The following is a 22,360-nucleotide window of genomic DNA, read 5'->3' as shown; positions in this document are numbered from 1 at the left end:
TGGGCTGAGGGGCTCTGGCGCCTCTGGGCTGAGGGGCTCTGGCGCCTCTGGGCTGAGGGGCTCTGGCGCCTCTGGGCTGAGGGGCTCCGGCAGCGGCGCCGGACAGGCGGGAGGCTCCGGCAGTGGCGCCGGACAGGTGGGACGCTCCGGCAATGGCGCCGGGCAGGCGGGAGGCTCCGGCAGCGGCGCCGGGCAGGCGGGACGCTCCGGCAACGGCGCAGGACAGGCGGGACGCTCCGGCAGCGGCGCCGGACAGGCGGGACGCTCCGGCAGCGGCGCCGGACAGGCGGGAGCACCTGCAGGGAGGAGACAGAGAGACAGCCTGGTGCGTGGAGCTGCCACAGGAGGCAGCGGCGCCGGACAGGCGGGACGCTCCAGCAGCGGCGCCGGACAGGCGGGAGGCTCCGGCAGCGGCGCCGGACAGGCGGGAGGCTCCGGCAGTGGCGCCGGACAGGCGGGAGGCTCCGGCAGCGGCGCCGGACAGGCGGGAGGCTCCGGACAGGCGGGAGGCTCCGGCAACGGCGCCGGACAGGCGGGAGGCTCCGGCAGCGGCGCCGGACAGGCGGGACGCTCCAGCAGCGGCGCCGGACAGGCGGGAGGCTCCGGCAGCGGCGCCGGACAGGCGGGAGGCTCCGGCAGTGGCGCCGGACAGGCGGGAGGCTCCGGCAGCGGCGCCGGACAGGCGGGAGGCTCCGGACAGGCGGGACGCTCCGGCAACGGCGCCGGACAGGCGGGAGGCTCCGGCAGCGGCGCCGGACAGGCGGGACGCTCCGGCAGCGGCGCTGGACAGGCGGGACGCTCCGGCAGCGGCGCAGGACAGGCGGGACGCTCCGGCAGCGGCGCCGGACAGGCGGGACGCTCCGGCAGCGGCGCCGGACAGGCGGGAGCACCTGCAGGGAGGAGACTGAGAGACAGCCTGGTGCGTGGGGCTGCCACAGGAACTACCAGGCTGGGGAGACTTTCAGGAGGCTTGGTGTTAGGAGGAGCCTGAAAGACCGGGCTGTGGGGAGCACTGGAGCTCTGGTGCGCAACCTTGGCACCACTTCCCCAGGCTGGACAACTACTCGAGCCCGGACCCTCCAGAGTGCAGGCACAGGTTGAACCGGGCTGTGGGTAAGCACGGGAGATCTAGTGCTTACTACACGCACCTCTCCCCTAGGCTCCACTCCCACAGTTGCCCGGTACGAGCGGAGCGCAGGCAGAGGACGCACTGCACCCTCCCAGCGCCCGGAGACACAGCACGCAGAGCCGGCGCAGGATAACCTGGACCAAGACTGCGTACCGGCGACCAGACCCGCTGAGCAGGCACCATACGCCCTGGCTCAATGCCCACACTCGCATGGCACTTTCGGGGCTGCCCTATAGCGCACCGGGCTATGGACACGCACTGGCGACACCGTGCGCTCAACCGCATAACACGGTGCCTGACCAGTAATGCGCTGCTTATCATAAGCACGAGGAGTGAGCTCAGGTCTGCTACCTGGCTTAGTACCACACCTCGTGTGCCCCCCCCCAAAAAAATTTGGGGCTGCCTCTCGTACCTGTCGCACTGCCGTGCTGGCTTCGCCAACCTCATTCTCCTGTAACCTTCCTTGCATTGCTCCATCGAATCCCAGGCGGGCTCCGGCACTCTCCCTGGGTCGACCGCCCACCTATCTATCTCCTCCCAAGTTGTGTAGTCCAGATTCTGCTCTGATGCTGGCCGCTGTTGTTGCTGCTGCTGCTGCTGTCGTCGCTGTCCTTTACCACGCCGCTTGGTCCGATTTTGGTGGGTGATTCTGTAATGAATTTCCTCCTTCTCTTCCGAAGAGGAGAGGCGAAATGGATCAGAGGACCAATACGCGGCGTGGTAATTTTCCATGGTACTTTTTTAATGCGTAAAGGTACACATGAACAAACTAACAAAAAAAACAAGAAATGTGAAACTCAAAACAGTCCTATCTGGTGCACACACAGAGACAGGAACAATCACCCACCAACACACAGTGAAACCCAGGCCACCTAAGTATGATTCTCAATCAGAGACAACTAATGACACCTGCCTCTGATTGAGAACCATACTAGGCCGAAACATAGAAATTCCCAAAACCTAGACAAACAAACATAGACTGCCCACCCAACTCACGCCCTGACCATACTAACTAAATACAAAACACAAAAAATAAAGGTCAGAACGTGACAATTAAAATAACATCAAATTGATCCGAAATACAGTGTAGACATTGTTAATGTTGTAAATGACTATTGTAGCTGGAAACGGCAGATTTTTTAAATGGAATATCTACATAGGCATACAGAGGTCCATTATCAGCAACCATCACTCCTGTGTTCCCTTGTGTTAGCTAATCCAAGTGAATCATTTTAAAAGGCTAATTGATCATTAGAAACCCCTTTTGCAATTATGTTAGCACAGCTGAAAACTGTTGTGCTAATTAAAGAAGCAATACAACTGGCCTTCTTTAGACTAGTTGAGCATCTGGAGCATTGGCATTTGTGGGTCAGGTTACAGGCTCAAAATGGCCAGAAACAAAGCACTTTCTTCTGAAACTTGTCAGTCTATTCTTGTTCTGAGAAATGAATAACATTTCCAAGAAACTGAAGATCTCGTACAACGCTGTGTACTACTCCCTTTACAGAACAGCGCAAACCCTCAAGAACATCAAAGAACGCCAACTTTATTGACTTTCAGAAGGCTTTTGACAGCATTCACCGCAAAAGCCCACGGAAGATCTTAAGAATTTATGGAATCTCCACCCATGTTGTTAACATAAAACATTTGTACAGCAACAACGTGAGCAAAACAAAGGAGTATTGTGGACTACAGGAAAAGGCGGGCCAAACACACCCCCATTTACATTGATGAGGATGTAGTGGAGCGGGTCTAGAGTTTCTAGCTCCTTGGTGTCCACATCACCAACAAGCTATTATGGTCCAAACACACCAAGACAGTTGTGAGGAGGGTAAGACAACACCTTTCCCCCCTCAGGAGACTGAAAAGATTTGGCATGGGTCTCCAGATCCTCTAAAAGTTCTACAGCTGCACCATCGAGAGCATCCTGACCGGTTGCATCACCGCCTGGTATGGCAACTGCTTGGCATCCGACCATAAGGCACTACAGAAGGTAGTGCATATGGCCCAGTACATCACTGGGGCAAAGCTTCCTGCCATCCAGGACCTATATAGTAGGTGCTGTCAGATGAAGGTCCAAAAAACTGTCAAAGACTCCAGGCACCCAAGTCATAGACTGTTCTCTCTGCTATCACACGGCAAGAGGTACCGGAGCGCCAAGTCTAGGTCCAAAAGGCTCCTACCCCCAAGCCATAAGCCTGCTGAACAATTAATCATATGAACCCCCCTTTGTTTTTACACTGTTGCTACTCGCTGGCTGTTTATTATCTATGCATAGTCACTTTACCCCTACCTACATGTGCAAATTACCTCGACTAACCTGTAATCCATCACCTTGACTCGGTACCCACTGTATATACACATATACATATATCGCGTTATTGTTATTTTATTGTGTTCCTTTTTATAAAAACATTTAATTTTGTTTATTTCGTTAATATTTTCTTATCTCTATTTCTTTAACTGCATTGGGCTTGTAAGTAAGCATTTCACGGGAAGATCTACACTTGTTGTATTCGGCGCATGTGACAAATACAATTTTATTTTATTTGATTGCCATGCACTATGGGAATGAGCAACATGAGCTTTGATGTGAAGTCTGGAGTTTGTCAGCTTTACTCTTCAACCTGGCAATAGACTGGGTCATGCAGCGAACAACAGAAGATCAGGCAACAGGAATACGATGACCTGGCTCTTTTATCCCACACACACCAACATCTGCAAGGCAAAACTGACAGAGCCCAGTCCTTTGGCCAGCCCGTCGGCCTGGTTATCAACTACATCAAGACAAAGGTCATGCCCATCAACTTCAACTTAGCAAAAGCTGTCAAAATCAAGAAACAGGACCTAGAGTTAAACCACAGTTTTACTTACTTTGGGACCACCATATGCCATGATGGAGGCACCAGTAAAGACATCTGCACCATAATCAATAAAGCAAGAGCAATCTTAACCGCAGTTCAATAAAGTCTGGATATCTGTACAATACAAGCACAAATACAAAACTTGACATATACCAGAGCTGTGTACTGGCAACTCTCCTTTATGGTTCAGAATGCTAGAAAATGACAGAAGCAGAACTGAAAACAATTGTCTACATCTTCTGGCCAAACACAATATCAAACACCAACCTCCTTAGCCAAATGAAGCACAAAGCAGTGGATACCATACTCAAGAGACGCTGCTGGACCTGGATTGGACGCTTCCCGAGAAAGAGTACAAACTCTATCCCAAGAATAGCTGTCCATTGGACTCCAGAGGGCAGACGTAATGCCCCAACACAACATGGCAGTGTTGCTCTGGATCATGTGAAAAGTGACGCTGGAGTACAGGCTGTAATTTGTTGTGTGTCCCCCACGCTTCTGCAGGGTCATCAAATCAAATCAAATCAAATTTATTTATATAGCCCTTCGTACATCAGCTGATATCTCAAAGTGCTGTACAGAAACCCAGCCTAAAACCCCAAACAGCAAACAATGCAGGTGTAAAAGCACAGTGGCTAGGAAAAACTCCCTAGAAAGGCCAAAACCTAGGAAGAAACCTAGAGAGGAACCGGGCTATGTGGGGTGGCCAGTCCTCTTCTGGCTGTGCCGGGTAGAGATTATAACAGAACATGACCAAGATGTTCAAATGTTCATAAATGACCAGCATGGTCGAATAATAATAAGGCAGAACAGTTGAAACTGGAGCAGCAGCACAGTCAGGTGGACTGGGGACAGCAAGGAGCCTTCATGTCAGGTAGTCCTGGGGCACGGTCCTAGGGCTCAGGTCAGTTGAAACTGGAGCAGGAGCATGGCCAGGTGGACTGGGGACAGCAAGGAGTCCTCATGTCAGGTAGTCCTGGGACATGGTCCTAGGGCTCAGGTCCTCCGAGAGAGAGAAAGAAAGAGAGAAGGAGAGAATTAGAGAACGCACACTTAGATTCACACAGGACACCGAATAGGACTGGAGAAGTACTCCAGATATAACAAACTGACCCTAGCCCCCGACACATAAACTACTGCAGCATAAATACTGGAGGCTGAGACATCGACAGTTCCCGAGGCCCCAGTGCCAGTTTGGAGGGAGGAAATATCCTCTCGTATCCAGAAGTAGGCAATCCTAGTGGTTCCTATGTCAAAGATCTGGGACTGCTGGTACAGCCGGTATTCCTGGTTATGAAAAGGTACAGGACCTTAGCGTTTACAAACTCAGAATCCTCATGAGCCACCAGCTATTACAACGATTGGCTGGTGGAGGCGGTCTCGAGGGGGCAAGCAGTGATACACACATCCATGCTACTGACCCATATTCAGTCTCTAGGCTTCATAAGAAACCAGAAAAAGAGCTGTCTGACATTGCGTTTCTGGGTCTGGAGCTCGGTTCACTCTCATATCGTGCTTTTCTATTCCCACGGAGGGTGTCCGGGTTCCGGCTCTGTTCAGCCACATCTCAGCTGGGTCAGGTGTGTTTTTCGACAGTGCCTATGCCTACTGGGGATGATGGCTTCTGTGATGGAAGTCATTCCTGTGGGGCTATTGTTGATATGACCCTTCTGGCGCTAAGTGCTAGCCACTCACCCGGATGCATCTCACTTTAGGTGTCCCTATTGTCAAGGGGCTTCCATGGGCTGAGTTGGTGGTGTGCATCAACAGATGGGGAGAGACTCCGTCTCTCTCCCTCCTAACCTTGGCTCGCTACTTATTGCTGGGGAGCAGTAAGCACGTTTTTGCTTTGGGCGGCGCATGTCCACCGTTGCCTCAACTCAGGTGCAGATATTTTATCCAGGTGGGACCCTCTCTCTCTGGAGTGGAGCCATTTTCGTCAGGGTCCATGTAGATCTTACGCATTACAAGAAAACGAGGAGTATCCTATTTTCAGTTCCTGGAGTTGATAACCCCCAGAGTGAGAGGCTTTTTCCTGATGAGGGACCTGATTGCCCTGTTGGATGGTCTGGCGCACCAGTGGCCTCGGACCCTCCTTTCCGCGTTTCTGCCTTGGTTCTTGACAAACGTGTTTGTAGATCCTTAAACCCAATTCAGGAGAGTGTGACTCCCCATAGTATTTTGTACTTCGTCTCCCCCTTCAAGAAACAGTAGTTATAGTCATAACATTATGATATTGTGACCCTATGACCCTATGAAGTGATTAAACAGCAAACAGGCATACTGTACTTTTATTATACATTATCAGTTTATGTTTAGGACATTATTTACTACCAGTATCTGGAATACAGTAAAATACTAGACCTAGTAGCCTAATTTAGCTCCGGAACCCATCTGTTCCTGGAGAGCATAAAGTTGTAATGCCTATGGTTGGGGTCAGAGCTCCATAGCTGACACACACTAATTGGTTGAAAAGTTGTGCTCATTAGACTGGAGCCCATAGTTTGTCCTGACATCCTGACTGTTAAAAGCTGTAGGGGAGTTGAGGCTAGAAGCCATCCTCAGCAGGAACACACCCATGCTGCTTCACTTCCACAAATACTCCACTTTTATAGCACTGTGGAAAAATACCCTGAGACTGCTCCTGAGTGCATGTGTTAGTAGACATTTGAGAACATCAAGACTTTAAAAGACGCTCACATTTCTTTCATTCAACCCAATAGAGATGCAGTTCATTTACCTTTTTGCCACTTTTACTTGATTTGTGTGATTCCTTGTTTCATTCAGAAGTAGGTGTTTCAGCCCTAATGATATTGCTCTTCCACTATCACCAGTGGTTCAGACTACATATTGTTGCACATGTCTTTTAGGCAAATTACTGTAGGGCTTCATGAATGTTTGTCCAGAAACAGAAGGTGGGAGAAATGAGGCTCGAATGTTTGCTTATCACATGGGATATATAACAGTTCATTTAGCCCCCAGCCCACGCTACAGCATAGAAAAGTAGGACGAGTGCTCAACAACGATGACCAAAATCAAACACAAGAGGGCACTTTTTCTTCAAGTATCAACACGGTTCCCATAGAATAGCCTCACTTGCCATGTTAATAAGACTGGGAACCGGAGACAACGAATCAACATAGTCATCAATGCTAAAACAACTATTTCATCAACAAATGAAATTTCTCTTATAATTCTACATTCACTTTACTTGTGTACAATATGTGTGTTCTCTCTCAACTACCTTGGAGCATGTTAGTGTCACTTCCTCAAAATCTAAAAGGAGGAGCCTTTTTGGTTCCAGATAAAACCATTTTGGGTTCCATGTAGAACCCTCTGTGGAAAGGGAAAGTGGGTCTAGGGTTTCTGGGATGATGATGTTGATGTGAGCCATAACCAGCTTTTCAAAGCACTTCATGGCTACAGACGTGAGTGCAATGGGTCAGTAGTCATTTAGGCAGGTTACCTTAGTGTACTTGGGCACAGGGACTATGGTGGTCTGCTTAAAACATGTTGGTATTACAGACTCGGTCAGGGAGAGGTTGAAAATGTCAGTGAAGACACTTGCTAGTTGGTCAGCGCATGCTCGCAGTACACGTCCTGGTAATCCGTCTGGTCCTGCGACCTTGTGAATGTTGGCCTGTCTAAAGGTCTTACTCCCATCGGCTGCAGAGAGCGTGATCACTCAGTCTTCCGGTACAGCTGGTGCTTTTATTGATCTAGTCACTGCTGCTTCCTGCTTTAATTTCTGCTTGTAAGCAGGAATCAGGAGGATAGAATTATGGTCAGATTTGACAAATGGAGGGCGAGGGAGAGCTTTGTATGCATCTCTGTGTGTGGAGTATAGGTGGTCCAGAGTTCTTTTCCCTGTGTTTGCACGTTTAACATATTGATAGAAATGAGGTAAAACTGATTGGACTGATCATGTCAACATCATGCTTTCAAAATGCTTAGCTAGCAAGCTTGCAGTCGTCACCATAAATCATGTCGACAATCAAATCCATTACACAACAAATCTGGATTGTAAATTTCTCTTTGATGACAAAATTTGCCCACGAAGGACCGCCACGTCACTTTCCTGTTCAAGCACATCACAACGTGAGACCAAAAATGTCTTATGCTGCTTCATAAATTATATAGGATTCCAGAGAGAGATGTATACTGTAACTAGAGTAATACTAAGTGTATGTTGTGTAGTAAGCTGTGCCATGTGCCTCACCCTAATAATTTGGTATATTTTCACCAACGCGGTATTGTAAACACATCGTTCGTGGCTGGTGTGTGCTTGTTTGCCTACAGTATAACCTGTTTTAGAGAAAAGTAATCATTGAATACTGTAAGAGCTTTCATTGTCTCTTTATACCTTATGTAAGAACAGCCCATGTTCTGAACTCTGTCGTCTCTCACTCATTAATGTCTTAATCAAAATTACGGATTGTGTCACGCCCTGACCGTAGAGAACCTTTTATTCTCTGTTTGTTTGGTCAGGATGTGACTCTGGTTCTTTGTTTTTGATTCTCAATCAGGAACAGCTGTCTATCGTTGTCTCTAATTGGGAATCATACTTAGGCAGCCTTATTTCCTTTTCTCATTTGTGGGTTGTTGTCTTTGTTAGTGGCATGTGTAGCCTTACAGAGCTTCACGTTTATTTTATTGTTTTGTTGGCGACATTTAAAATAAAATCATGTACGCTTACAACGCTGCTCCTTGGTCCGGTCATTTCCTTGACGACAATCGTGACAAATTGCCTCTTATCCGCTTGTCGTCCCCTTATGCTTATCTCAATTAAGCAAGTCAGCCATATCAGCAATGTTTTTTTTAAAGGCTTACTTCACTGAGGCTGAATGAACTGTAGCAGTGGTAAGGTGTTGGGAGTCACTGGGGCTCTGCTGTTGGGACAGCTTTATGTAGGCCATGTCACGCCTTGGTCTTAGTATTTTGTGTTTTCTTTAATTATTTGTTCAGGCCAGGGTGTGACATGGGTTTATTGTATTGCCGTATTGGGGTTTTTGTAGGCATTGGGATTGTGGTTGATTAGGGGTGTGTCTATTATAGGCTTGGCTGCCTGAGGCGGTTCTCAATCAGAGTCAGGTGATTCTTGTTGTCTCTGATGGGGAACCTTATTTAGGTAGCCTGGGTTTCACTGTGTATTTCGTGGGTGATTGTTCCTGTCTCTGTGTAGTTTCACCAGATAGGCTGTAAGTAGGTTTCACGTTCCGTTTGTTAATTTTGTATTTGTATAGTTATTTCATGTGTCACTTTTTCCATTAAAGTCATGAGTAACCACCACGCTGCATTTCGGTCCGACTCTCTTTCGACAAACGAAGAACGACGTTACAGGCCCTAACAGTTTGTGAGCACCGTTTGTCACTGTGATAGTGCAATCAATGTATTGTTTAGTGTTGTGTTGTTGCTTTGCTGGCATGCATCCCACATTTTTTTTGTGTCCCACCAAGATTTATATGCTAAAATCGCCACTGTATGTTAGTATGATCTGTTATTTCAGCATGCTGATGAGTGTCATTGCCATGTATTACACAGAGAAAACTCGCCATCTACTGGTGAACTATTTTGCTTTCACAATTTCTCAATTGCTTAGACATCATTCCTGGAACAACTTACCATTTTCTCAAATCATCACACACAATTTAAAAAACTCACAACCAATGGTACAAACATCTAACTTCTGGGTCCCAATTCAAACACAAGCTGTCAAACACAGACTACATAATTGTTTGTTATACACTGGAGGGATTAATTCAAAACACTGCTACCAAAATGTTTAGAATAGATTCAGAGAAATCATTTGGAACTTTGTAAAATCACAGCACTGACCATCCATAACCCTTTCAGGATACCCTGGCGAGAGAAATTCAAAACAGTACTGTAATAAATATCAAATCAAATCAAATCACATTTTATTTGTCACATACACATGGTTAGCAGATGTTAATGCGAGTGTAGCGAAATGCTTGTGCTTCTAGTTCCGACAATGCAGTGATAACCAACAAGTAATCTAACTAACAATTCCAAAACTACTGTCTTATACACAGTGTAAGGGGATAAAGAATATGTACATAAGGATATATGAATGAGTGATACCTCTTACCTCTTACAATAGTGAATAAGACAATACTACTGTAAATGCTGTTTTGGTCAAAACATCACACTGACAAAACATGTAAGGAAGAGTCCATGCACAGTAAAATACACAATTTCTAAATAAATGCAGCAAATGTACAGGTTACTCAGCTTCAGCATCAGCATCAGCGTTCTCATCCTCTCGTCTCAGGTCTGGGTCAGGCCATAATATCTCATCAACGTCACACATTGTTTGCTCTTCCCAGGCAGCGTATATCCAAGATGGCGTAGCAGTTGGACGTGTGTTTTTGTCTTGTCCCGTGTATATATCGGTTTCTTCATATATATTTTGTATATATATTAATCTCACTTTCCATATAGGACTGAATATACTCTCCTGCAACCCGCCTCAACCAATGTGGTACGGATCTGCTATTGAACCCCCTTCAGCAGCTAGCCAGCTAACTAGCTACTGACTATCACCATTAACTCGGACATCAGCCAACCTCAACCCGGTCAATTCCTGCCTGTCTGCACAGCGTGATATCAACCCCGAGCATAAAGGACTGCTTTTTCTCGACCACATCTCCGGATTCCTACCGCAAGCTCTGAACTTTTACACCGGATCATCGCAGCTAGCTAGCTGCTATCCAAGTGGATACTCCTGGTTAACATCTCTGTCCCAAAGCAAGCACCAGTTAGCCTGCACCCCCACAGCAACTTGTCCAAGCCTTCTCCTTCTCCCAAATCCAGATAGCTGATGTTCTGAAAAATCTGGACCCCTACAAATCATTCGGGCTAGACAACCTGGACCCCTGATATATATGACACTGTTATAGATCCGTCTCCCCTTACAGACCTTTTTGGAGTACTGCCCATAGGTACCCCCCTGTCAAGAATCAAGTCGGACACTGTTGCTTAAAAAACTCTTTTAGCTAGACGGCTAATATTACAGAACTGGAAGATAGCAGCTCCCCCATCTTATAAATATTGGGTGAGAGATGTGTTGTGCTCTCTGAAACTAGAAAAAAATTCAATTCACGTGGGAACCCCAAACTGTTTAATGAGGCTTGGGCTCAATTCCGGTCTTACTTTAAACAATCCATCCTCTGATGGCATTCCTATTAAAACCAAAATTAGTCTGTATTTGACCCCCATGTGACTTAAGGGTTGGATGAGTATTTCTTTATGTTTTTTTGTGGGGGGGCATTAAGGTTGATGTGCTTATTTGATCGTGACCTGCGGATGCCTTGTTCATCTTGCCCGGTGTAACGGTTTTCTTCCGCTGAAGGAGTGGAGGACCAAAATGCAGCGTGGTTAGTGTTAAACATCTTTTAATAGAGACGATAACCGAGAACACTACAAAAATACAAAACAATACATGTGAAAACCGAAACAGTCCTGTGTAGTGAAACAAACACAGACACGGAAACAATCACCCACAAAACAACAGTGAAACCCAGGCTACCTAAGTATGATTCTCAATCAGAGACAACTAACGACACCTGCCTCTGATTGAGAACCATACTAGGCAGAACACAGAAAAACAACCTCGACACACAAAACATAGAATGCCCACCCAACTCACGTTCTGACCAACTAAAACAAACAATTAACACAATAACTAGGGTCAGAACTTGACTGTACCCCCCTCCCAAGGTGCGTACTCTGGCCGCAAAACCTGAACCTATAGGGGAGGGTCTGGGTGGGCATCTGTCCACGGTGGTGGCTCTGGCGCTGGACGTGGACCCCACTCAACCCTAGTCTTTGTCCACCTCCTTAGCGTCCTTTGAGTGGCGACCCTCGCCGCCGACCTTGGCCTAGGAACCCTAACAAAGGGCCCCACTAAACTGAGGGGCAGCTCCGGACTGAGGGGCAGCTCGGGACTGAGGTAGCTCATGACTGAGAGGTAGCTCATGACCGAGGGGTAGCTCAGGCCTGAGGGGTAGCTCAGGACTGAGGGGTAGCTCAGGACTGGGGGGTAGCTCAGGACTGAGAGGTAGCTCAGGCTGGTTGACGGCTCTGGTGGCTTCTGGCTGACTGACGGCTCTGGCGGCTCCTGGATGACTGGCGGCCCTGGCGGATCCTGGCTGAATGGCGGCTCTGGCGGATCCTGGCTGACTGGCGGCTCTGGCGGTTCGTGGCTGAATGGCGCTCTGGCGGATCCTGGCTGACTGGCGGCTCTGGTGGATCCTGGCTGACTGGCAGCTCTGGCGGATCCTGGCTGACTGGCGGCTCTGGCGGATCCTGGATGAATGGTGGCTCTGGCGGATACTGGCTGAATGGCGGATCCTGGCTGACTGGCGGCTCTGGCGGATCCTGGCTGACTGGCGGCTCTGGCGGCTCCACGCTGACTGGCGGTTCTGGCGGCTCCACGCTGACTGGCGGCTCTGGCGGCTCCACGCTGACTGGCGGCTCATACGGCGCTGGGCAGACGGGAGACTCTAGCGGCGCTGGGCAGACGGGAGATCCCTGACCATTTCGAATCCCACCGGCAGACTCACAGCCTTGGTTTCTCAAATTACTGCCTCGCCTGGTTCACCAACTACTTCTCAGACAGAGTTCAGTGTGTCAAATCGGAGGGCCTGTTGTCCGGACCTCTGACAGTCTATCGGGGTGCCACAGAATTCAATTCTCAGGCCGACTCTTTTCTCTGTGTATATCAATGATGTCGCTCTTGCTGCTGGTGATTCTCTGATCCACCTCTATGCAGACGACACCACTGTGTATACTTCTGGCCCTTCCTTGGACACAATATTAACAAACCTCCAAACGAGCTTCAATGCCATACAACACTCCTTCCGTGGCTTCCAACTGCTTTTAAATGCTAGTAAAACTAAATGCACGCTCTTCAACCGATTGTTGCCCGCACCTGCCTGCCCAACGAGCATCACTTCTCTGGACGGTTCTGACTTAGAATATGTGGACAACTACAAATACCTAGGTGTCAGGTTAGACTGTAAACTCTCCTTCCAGATTCACAACAATCGACTGTAAGTTTGTTCATGTGTAACTCTATGTTGTTGTTTTTGTCGCACTGCTTTGCTTTATATTGGCCAGGTCACAGTTGTAAACTTGTTCTCAACTGGCCTAACCAGTTAAATAAACAGGAAATTTGCCTTGTTGTTACTGTGATACATGTAGTGTGTATAGACTGAATCTCCACTTTGTTCTCAGTGTAGTTTTTGACACAGTAATGGAAGACCATAGGTCAGTAATGGACAAATTTAATTTTTGCAGAACTGAGAGGCGGCCATCTATTGGAGGTAGGCAGAGACTTCTCACAGCTGAGCAGGAGACTGTCCTGAATATGGTGATTGCCAGTAATGCCATCCGTTTGAGGGAAATTCAAACCCAAACAGTTGAAGACCAGGTAGTCTTCCAAGGAATTGACAGCGTCAGTATTTCCACCATTGAGTGGATTGTTCAGAATAACCTTTTTTTTCTTCTTAAAAAAAAAACGTATTTAGAGAATCTTTGAGCTGGATGCCATGGCTGACCCACAGGAATAAATCTTAATCAACAAGGCAGGTTTCAACCTAACAAAAAGGCGCAAAAGGGGGCGCAACATCATTGGTCACCGTGCCATCATACAAGTTCCTGGCCAGAGGAGAGGCAACGTCACCCTATGTGCAGCCATCAGAAATCGTGGCGTCCTCCACCGCCATGTCAAAGTGGGTCCATACAACACAACACAACTCCTTCAATTTCTAGATCAGCTGCACAATAATTCTTCAACAGGAAGGGGAGCCAGAACAACCAGAGCAAACCCAATATGTTGTCATTTGGGATACGGTGAATTTCCATCGGACTGCTCTGGTTCGCGCCTGGTTCAATGACCCCACCCCAGGTTCACCGTTCATTTTTTGCCAGCATATTCCCCATTTCTGAATCCGATTGAGGATTTTTTTCTCAGCATGGCTGTGGAGAGTGTATAACCGCAACCCCTACACACAGCAAAACCTCCTGGAGGCAATGGTGGACGCCTGTGGTGATGTGTCTGTGGAGTCTATCCAGGGTTTTCTAAGTCACACAAGGGCATTTTTCCCATGCTGCCTGGCAAGAGCAAACATAAGGCCTGACCCAGACCTGAGACGAGATGATGAACGCTGATGCTGAAGCTGAGTAACCTGTACATTTCCTGCACTTGGAAATAAAGCTTTTGGAAATGGCAGTATTTTACTGAGCATGAACTCTTCCTTACATATTTTGTCAGTGTGATATTTCAAAGGTGAGGTTTTTGACCAAAGCAGCATTTACAGTAGAATTCCATCATCCACTATTGTAAGAGGTATTTATTACAGTACTGTTTTGAATTTCTCTCGCCAGGGTATCCTGAAAGGGTTATCTGGATAGTCAGTGCTGTGATTTTACAAAGTTCCAAATTATTTGTCTGAACCTATTCTAAACATTTTGGTAGCAGTGTTTTGAATTAATCCCTCCAGTGTGTAACAAACAATCATGTAGTCTGTGTTTTTGACAGCTTGTGTGTTGTCTGAGTGCAAAGTTTGAATTGGGACACAAAAGTTAGATGTTTGTACCATTGGTTGTGAGCTTTTAAAATTGTGTGTGAAGATTTGAGAAAATGGTAAGTTGTTCCAGGAATTGTGTCTTAGCAATCGAGGAACTGCAATGTAAAGTGTGTTCTGACAGTTCTGTGAAATGCACCATAGTGCAATAGGTATTGTATGTTCATCAAAAACAACACAATAGGCATTGTTTGGGGGTGTTAATTCTCTTTTGTGAAAATTGCATTAGTGTAGAGAGCAACAGTTGGCACGCATTTGGGCCTGGTTGAGTGGCATTACGTGATCCAAACAGCTCCTCAACTCCTCCCTTCACTAAGTTTTGTTCACACAACACAATAACACATAATTTCTCCCTGTTATGAACTATCCTGATTCACATATCAAACACTTCGAAAAGGCCAAGAAACAAAAAACATGATTCTAGGAGAATGAGTTTTAGGACTCCACTGTGGATGGTGGGTTCACCTTTTAAAGCCTGTAGGGTAATCGGGGTACAAAGTTCAAACAGTCAGATGAACCGGGGCACCAATGAGTACAGTAGGGTGAATTTCCCCCTCAACATTGATGTCAGTTTTGTGTTTTCCCTCTATAATTTGGGGAGGGTAAGCTGATCCTACATCTAATACAAATCTGCTTTCATTCAGGTTTTACAGATGAAAGTCTTTGAATGAGCAGGTCCAAGGTAATTGCTGAGGTCATTCTGACAGTGCTCGGGGATCTCATCATAGAAATATTACAGTCAGTGTGTGTGTTCTTCAGTTCAATGGTGATAGTGTTTCCAGATCTGAGCAAAGATCTTTGTGGGTGACAGGGTTGTGTCATGGCTGGCTTACACACCCTCCATAATCACCAGTGTACTTTAAACTCCCTTTCACCTGCTTCTCACCCTTTCCACCTGTCTCTTTCAAGAGCTACCAATAGCAAAGTCTGAATAGGATAAATATTCACGACTATATTGTCAGGGCACATACAGATAAGAGAGCACCAGTTGTATTTTACTTGCAGGTTGTGTTGAAAAAATGAAATTGCCAATGGCTCATTCTGTGCTCTAGGCTTATTCTCAAGCAAGATCAGTGCAAAGTCCACTATTAACCCTGTGACAAATGCAAGCTATGCAGAATCTTTTCAGAGTTTCTATTCAATCCTGCTTTGACAGATTGTACTGGAAAGTACAATGGGATGTGAGCCATGAGTCAGGCTTAGTATGGCCTGTATACTGAAGGGATGATAACAACTCATTCATCATTACAGAGAGGCTTTTCACTTTAAAAAAGGTGGTTGGGAGGACCTCTATCACTCTTATTTGTATTATTCTTCACACCTTTATTTAACCAGGTAGGCTAGTTGAGCACATGTTCTCATTTAAAACTGCGACCTGGCCAAGATAAAGCAAAGCGACACAAACAACAACACAGAGTTACACATGGAATAAACTATGTGTGTGCAAATTAGGTGTGCGTGTAAGATAAGGGAGGTAAGGCAATAAATAGGCCATAGTGGGGAAATAATTACAATTTAGCAATTAAACACTGGAGTGATAGATCTGCAGAAGATGAATGTGCAAGTTGAGATACTGGGTTGCAAAGGAGCAAAAAACATAAAAAATAACAGTATGGGGATGAGGTAGTTGGATGGGCTATTTACAGATGGGCTATGTACAGGTGCAGTGATCTGTGTGCTGCTCTGACAGCTGGTGCTTAAAGTTAGTGAGGGAGATATGAGTCTCCAGCTTCAGTGATTTTTGAAATTTGTTCCAGTCATTGGCAGCAGAGAACTGGAAGGAGAGGCGGCAAAGGGGGAATTGGCTTTGGGGCTGACCAGTGAAATATACCTGCTGGAGCGCATGCTACGGGTGGGTGCTGCTATGGTGACCAGTAAGCTGAGATAGGGCGGGGCTTTACCCAGCAACGACTTATAGATGACCTGGAGCCAGTGGGTTTGGCAACGAATATGAAGCGAGGGCCAGCCTACGAGAGCATACAGGTCGCAGTGGTGGGTAGTATATGGGGCATTGGTGACAAAACAGATGGTACTGTGATAGACTGCCTCCAATTTGCTGAGTAGAGTGTTGGAGACTATTTTGTAAATGACATCGCCAAAGTCAAGGATCAGTTTGGCAGTCAGATTTACGAGGATATGTTTGGCAGCATGAGTGAAGGATGCTTTGTTGCGAAAAAAAGGAAGTTGATTCTAGATTTAATTTTGGATTGGAGATGCTTAATGTGAGTCTGGAAGGAGAGTTTACAGTCTAACCAGACATCTAGGTATTTGTAGTTGTCCACATATTCTAAGTCAGAACCGTCCAGAGTAGTGATGCTGGACGGGCGGGCAGGTGCTGCAGCGATCGGTTGAAGAGCATGCATTTAGTTTTACTAAATGAGCAGTTGGAGGCCACGGAAGGAGAGATGTATGGCATTGAATCTTGTCTGGAGGTTAGTTGTCACAGTGTCCAAAGAAGGGCCAGAAGTATACAGAATTGTGTCGTCTGCGTAGAGGTGGATCAAAGAATCCCCAGCAGCAAGAGCGACATCATTGATATATACAGAGAAAATAGTTGGCCCGAGAATTGAACCCTGTGGCACCACCATAGAGACTGTCAGAGGTCCAGGCCTTCCGATTTGACACACTGAACTCTGTTTGAGAAGTAGTTGGTGAACCAAGCGAGACAGTCATTTGAGAAACCAAGGCTGTTGAGTCTGCCGATAAGGATGTGTTGATTGACAGAGTCGAAAGCCTTGTCCAGGTCGATGAATACAGCTGCACAGTATTGTCTCTTATCGATGGCAGTTATGATATCGTTTAGGAGGTGGGTGAGGTGCACCCATGACCAACTAGGGAATCAGATTGCATAGCAGATAAGGTACGGTGGGATTCGAAATGATCGGTGATCTGTTTGTTAACTTGGATTTCGAAGACCTTAGAAAGGCAATGCAGAATAGATATAGGTCTGTAGCAGTTTGGGTCTAGAGTGTCTCCCCCTTTGAAGAGGGGGATGACCGTGACAGCTTTCCAATCTTTGGAGATCTCAGACGATACGAAAGAGAGGTTGAACAGGCTAGTAATAGGGGTTGCAACAGTTTTGGCGGATAATTTTAGAAAGAGGAGGTCCAGGTTGTCTAGCCCGAATGATTTGTAGGGGTCCAGATTTTTCAGAACATCAGCTATCTGGATTTGGGAGAAGGAGATATGGGAAGGCTTGGGCAAGTTGCTGTGGGGGTGCAGGACTGTTGACCGTAGTAGGGGTAGCCAGGTGGAAAACATGGCCAGCCATAGAAAAATGTTTATTGGAATTCACAATTTTCGTGGATTAATCGGCGGTGACAGTGTTTCCTAGCCTCAGTGCAGTTGGCAGCTGGGAGGAGGTGCTCTTATTCTCCATGGAATTTACAGTGTCCCAGAACGTTTTGGAGTTTGTGCTACAGGATGCAAATTTCTGTTTGAAAAAACTAGCCTTAACTTTCCTAACTGCTTGTGTATATTTGTTGCTAACTTCCCTGAAAAGTTGCCTATCGCTGGGGCTATTCGATGTGAATGCAGTACACCACAGGATATTTTTGTGCTGGTCAAGGACAGTCAGGTCTTGAGTGAACCAGGGGCTATATCTGTTCCTGGTTCCATTTTTTTTTTAAATTGGGCATGCTTATTTAAGATGGTGAGGAAAGAACTTTTAAAGAAAAACCAGGCATCCTCTACTGACGGAAAGATGTCAATACCCTTCCAGGATACCCGGGCCAGGTCGATTAGAAAGGCCTGCTCACTGAAGTGTTTTAGAATAGTGATGAGGGGTGGTCGTTTGACTGCAGACCCATTATGCACGCAGGCAATGAGGCAGTGATCGCTGAGATCCTGGTTGAAAACAGCAGAGGGGTATTTGGAGTGCAGGTTGTTTAGGATGAGATCTATGAGGGTGCCCGTGTTTACGGATTTGGGGTTGTACCTGGTAGGTTGACTGATAATTTGTGTGAGATTGAGGGCATCAAGTTTAGATTGCAGGACAGCCTATCCCAGTTTAGATCACCTAACAGTACGAACTCTGAAGAGAGATGGGGGGCAATCAATTCACATATGGTGTTCAGGGCATACCTGGGGGCTGAAGGGGGTCTATAACAAGCGGCAACGGTGAGAGACTTGTTTCTGGAAAGGTGGATTTTTAAAAGTAGAAGCTCGAATTGTTTGGGCACAGACCTGGATAGTATGACAGAACACTGCAGGCTATCTCTGCATTAGATTGCAACTCCGCCCCCTTTGAAAGTTCTATCTTGTCAGATAATGTTATAGTTAGGGAAGGACATTTCAGGGTTTTTGTTAGCCTTCCAAAGCCAGGATTCAGACACGGCTAGGACATCCGGGTTGGCAGAGTGTGCTAAAGCAGTGAATAAAACAAACTTAGAGAGGATGCTTCTAATATTAACATGCATGAAACCAAGGCTTTTACGGTTACAGAAATCAACAAATGAGAGCACCTGGGGAATGGGAGTGGAGCTAGGCACTGCAGGGCCTGGATTAACCTCTACATCACAAGAGGAACAAAGGAGGAGTAGGATAAGGGTACAGCTAAAGGCTATAAGAACTGGTCGTCTAGTACATTCGGAACAGAGAGTAAAAGGAGCAGGTTTCTGGGGGCAGTAGAATAGATTCAAGGCATAATGTACAGACAAAGGTATGGTAGGATGTGAAGTGGAGGTAAATCTAGGCATTGAGTGACGATGAGAGAGGTATTGTCTCTAGAGACACCATTTAAACCAGGTGAGGTCACCGCATGTGTGGGAGGTGGAACAAAAGGATTAGATAAGGCATATTGAGCAGGGCGGGAGGCGCTACAGTGAATAAGACAACAATCACTAACCAAAACAGCAATGGACAAGGCATATTGACATTAGGGAGAGGCATGCGTAGACGAGTGATCATAGAGTCCAGTGAGTAGCTAGGCAGGCTGGAGACATGGCGATTCAGACAGCTAGCGGGTCGGGGCTAGCAGAAGGGCCTTAGAGGGACGTCGCGATGGAAGAGACTGTTGTAGCCCCCTCGTGCCTTTACGTCGGCAGACCAGTCGTGATGGATCTGCAGGGCTCCGTGTAGTAACAGGGTCCAGGCCAATTGGCAAAATAGGTATAGTAGCCCAAGAAATTGGCTGATGATCCTCTTCAGCTAACAGTCCGATATGCTCTAGACAGCTAGCGGGCCGCGGCTAGCAGATGGGCATTCAGGGGACGCGCGACGGAGGAGCCTGTTGAAAAACACCTTCGGGAGGATTACGTCCGGTCGTGGTAGTCCAGTCGTGATGGATCGGCGGGGCTCCGTATCGGCAGTAAAAGGGGTCCAGGCCAATTGGCAAAATAGGTATTGTAGCCCAAGAAGTGGCTGATGGACCTCTTCAGCTAGCCGGGAGATGGGCCTAGGATAGGCTAGCTCCAGGCTTATTGGTGCTTGCTTCGGGACAGAGACATTAGCCAGGAATAGCCACTCGGATAGCAGCTAGCTAGCTGCATTGATCTAGGTGAAAAGGTTCAGAGCTTGCCGTAGGAATCCGGAGATATGGAGAAAAAGAAGTCTGACATGCTCTGGATTGAATTGGGCTGTGCAGACTGGCAGGAGTTGTCCGGGCTAAAGGTTAGCTGATGACCGCTAGCAGTGGATAGCTGACTACTAGCTAGTAGCTAGTGTCGGGGTTCGTTCCTTGTTCCTTGTCAATCATTTGCTTATTGGTGAAATCAGCAATCAGACAATATCTTTAAGTAAATCAATCATTAATTTATAAATGCAATTGCAGACAGAAGTTGACAACGGGAACACAGCACACATGTTTCCAAGTAAGTTCCGCACTCCACCTAAGGGCACAGATGATTTTATACATGTGATCACTCCCTAGTGGTATGATCACCTACGTCAATGTATGTGTGTATCAATAAGCTGAGGTTACCTTATAAGGCAGCCTAGTACAGTAGCTTCTCTGAATTTATTAGCATTGTCTAATGTCACACAAGATCAAAATGTCAACACCAGACAGTGTTTATGGTTTTAGTCTGCCTCAGACCTAACCTGCAAGCACACTCTCTCAACAGCCAGGGCTTAACCACAAAGACTAATATAGATAGCTTGTGCAACGTATAGTGGCAGAGGTTTTAGACACACAGCAACAGTATCTTATTATAAGGCCTGCAGCAAAACATATGAATCTTAAGGTCCCCTTAATCAATAATGGGGAGGGTCTTTGGGACCCACCCCCTACACTAGTTAGCTGGCTAGCTTCTGTTGGGGGTTCGGTTCTAAAGTAAAGAAAATAGAACATCCATACCACCTTGGGTGAGGCGGGTTGCAGGAGAGTATGTTGAAGTTGAGGTTAAAAAAAGTATAAAGAAATATATGCAAAGAAAAAAAGATATAAAAAGATATATACACGGGACGGGACACGACAAGACGTCCGTCCCCTCGCCCATACCCGGGCGCGAACCAGGGACCTTCTGCACACAACGACAACAGTCACCCTCGAAGCAGGTCAGGGCCCCTGGGCACATGCTTTGCGAGCCCCGGTCGGTTATTGGACCATATTTACTGTGAGTTTAAATAACTGGTTAGACTAATTTACCAATCTAAGAAATGTTAGCTGACATAGGCTAATTGAGTAACTGCCAGTGACTGACAAAACAAGACAAAAACCAACCTGGACTCAGGGGTAGATGTAACAGAGTAAAGGACAATCTGGGACACTCAAGTGGGTATGCTGATATGTTATGTTTGGTATGTATTTAATTGTTGATGTCCATCATCCATTTCGTGTGATATGTTACGAATTACAATTTGTATGATATGCTACAAATTGCAATTCGGATATGTTACAAATTGCAATTTGTACAATATGTTACAAATGTACAGTATGATATGTTACGAATGCCAATTTGTTGTGGCTATCATTAGCTAGGGGGCTAGGTAGCTAACTCTAACATTAGCTAGATGGTTAACATAAGGTTAGTGGTTAAGGTTAGGAACCTGTTAAACTTAAATCTTACTACTGTCAATGTCATAAGAATATTGCTGCTTGCAATAAGAATCTACTTTTCTAACTCTCAACAGTTAGTTGAAAACGGTCGCTTATGTCTTAGTTGCTAGGGCCGGCCCTGAGTAGTGATGGGCATTCCGAGTCTTTTTGATGAGCCGGACTTTTGGCTCCATTCCCCTAAAATAGCTGTTAATTTGGCGCCCAAATGGCTTTTTGTTCAGTACCTAGCCTCCCAGATAGCAATGCAATGCGCACTTTGGAGGCTGGAGTCCTTCCAGAGTGGTCGCGCTGTGTGTCAGCTTTGTTGGCAATTTTCTCATTCACGTGGCGCCGGGGATATGCCGCTTTGTCAAGACGCAGCTGCGCTCCTTTCGTTCAGTGCAGTTTTTCTCACACATCCCACCCCCTTTAATCGCCCTTCTCCCTACCGGCGACACTACAGCTGCCAATTAGAGGCAAAAAGCTTTTTCAGCATCAAGCCAGTAGTATTGCCTACTTCTTGTCGCCAGTTATTTTAATGATTATTTAAGGTAGGCTACATGGAAAAGTCCTGTAAATGATGATGTATGTGCGATAACGACGGTCAGCCCTGGTCATCTGGATCCACTGGTGACGAGTGCTTAAACATATAATAACACCACACCAAAAATAGCACATCTCGAATGTAAAGCCTAAAAAGTTTAGTACCATTACATCAGATCGTGATATGTGAGTTCAAATACATTTTAACCAGACATAATTATTAGATCGCCTGCAAAAA

The sequence above is a fragment of the Oncorhynchus keta genome, chromosome 25 (assembly GCF_023373465.1).
Source record: "Oncorhynchus keta strain PuntledgeMale-10-30-2019 chromosome 25, Oket_V2, whole genome shotgun sequence".
In the NCBI taxonomy this organism is placed as follows: Eukaryota; Metazoa; Chordata; class Actinopteri; order Salmoniformes; family Salmonidae; genus Oncorhynchus; species Oncorhynchus keta.
This window is presented reverse-complemented; position numbering follows the sequence as displayed.